The sequence below is a fragment of the Suncus etruscus genome, chromosome 12 (assembly GCF_024139225.1).
Source record: "Suncus etruscus isolate mSunEtr1 chromosome 12, mSunEtr1.pri.cur, whole genome shotgun sequence".
In the NCBI taxonomy this organism is placed as follows: domain Eukaryota; kingdom Metazoa; phylum Chordata; class Mammalia; order Eulipotyphla; family Soricidae; genus Suncus; species Suncus etruscus.
Window position 1 is genome coordinate 9,241,991 of NC_064859.1, and position 1,734 is coordinate 9,243,724.

Sequence of the window (1,734 nt, forward strand, 5' to 3'; positions counted from 1 at the left end):
ATCAAATTATAGAAATATAATATGAATAATTTTTTATTATTTATTCTGAATCTCTCTCTCTCTCTCTTTTTTTTTTTTTTTTTTTTTTTGGTTTTTGAGTCACACCCAGCTGCGCTCAGGGATTCCTCCTGACTTTATGCTCAGAAATCGCTCCTGGTAGGCTTGGGGGACCATATGGGATGCTGGGATTCGAACCACCATCCTTCTGCATGCAAGGCAAATGCCTTACCTCCAAGCTATCTCTCTGGCCCCTATTCTGAGTCTTGATTTTAAAAAACTTTAGTTTGAATGTTGTCTTCAGATATTTTTTATGGTCATGCTACAGATAGTGATATTATAAGGTATGTTTTATTCCATTGATTTTTTTTTTATAACATACATATTCACTCAAACAGCATGTAGTTGTTGTTGTTGCATTGTTGTTGTTTTGAGCCACACCCAGTAGTGCTCAGTTTAATCATGGATCTTTCCATTAGGGCTTTAGGAGACCTTCAAACCCAGGTCAGCCACATGCAAGGCAATCATCTTATCTTCTCTACTATCTTGCTTTCATAACACTTATTTCTTGAGTCTTTTTGTTAGGGCTAAGTCATGAAAACAGATACTAAGTAATCCAGATCTACTCCCTTATTGGTAAGATATAAAACACAGACAAATAACTGAGCAGTTAGTGCTCCAAAGAATATACATTTAGCAAAGTGCTCGCATAAGCTTAGTAGTAGTAGTAATTTTTTTGCGTATTAATTCTGACCCAAACCAACCCTTGCTTTGGTATTATTCAGACAGAACTTTAAAGTCATCATGAAGCCTACTCCAGAGGTGCTCAGCTAAAGACAGAAAACGGCATCCAGCACCTTAATGGATTGTTTTTTTTTTTTTTAGAAAAAAACTTTTTATTCTGGGTCACTCCCAGTGGCACTCATGGGTTACTTCTGGCTCTGTGATCAGAAATCGCTCCTGGCAGGCTCGGGGGAACATATGGGCTGCTGGGAACCTAATCCAGGTCTGTCTTGGGTCAGCCATATGCAAGGCAAACACCCTACCACTGTGCTATCTCTCCAGCTCCCAATGGACTGGTTTTGAAAACACAAATGTCAGTCTGATTCCCAAGAACATGAGCCAGGCCTGTTAAGAGAAAAAAAAAATCTCCCCCTTTTCACCAACCACTCCATAAGTGACTAATTTTCTAGTGCAGGTTTAGAAAATCCCATTTAGATTTGAATCTAGTTCAGTGACATCATTACATGGATCTTGCTGTGGTAAAAGTCCTGCTTGGGGTACCACGTAAATGAATCTGAGGGCTCCACCCATTTCTGTCTGGGTGACTTGGGGATGCTAGCATGAGGCTTAAGAACATCTGGATATACTTAACTGGCAGGGGAGATACCATGATCACAAAGGTGGTTTCCCTAGGGAGAGGCTCACCCATTGCACTCCAGGTGTGCTGACTCCTGCGATTTCCCCAAATGTGGGAAACTCGACTGCATAATTTGTGGTAGTGGGGACTGTGTTCGCGTTCTCCCCTGAAGAAGAAGAAAAAAAAAAAGAACATCTGGATAGGGGCCGGAGTGATAGCATAGTGGTAAGGCGTTTTTGCCTTGCATGCAGCCTCCTCGGATGAATGGTGGTTCGAATCCCAGCATCCCATATGGTCCCCCGAGCCAGCCAGGAGCGATTTCTGAGTGCAGAGCCTGAAGTAACTCCTGAGTGCTGCTGGGTGTGACCCCAAAACAA

At 42.0% G+C, this 1,734-nt stretch overlaps 1 non-coding gene across 1 annotated transcript; it reads left to right on the top strand.

Annotated features, from left to right (window-relative positions):
• The first annotated feature begins 1,363 nt into the window (after positions 1-1,363).
• LOC126025378 (U1 spliceosomal RNA) lies at positions 1,364-1,525 on the top strand. Its single transcript, XR_007501384.1, has one exon. It is a non-coding gene; the product is annotated as a U1 spliceosomal RNA (small nuclear RNA).
• The last annotated feature ends 209 nt before the right edge of the window (positions 1,526-1,734 follow it).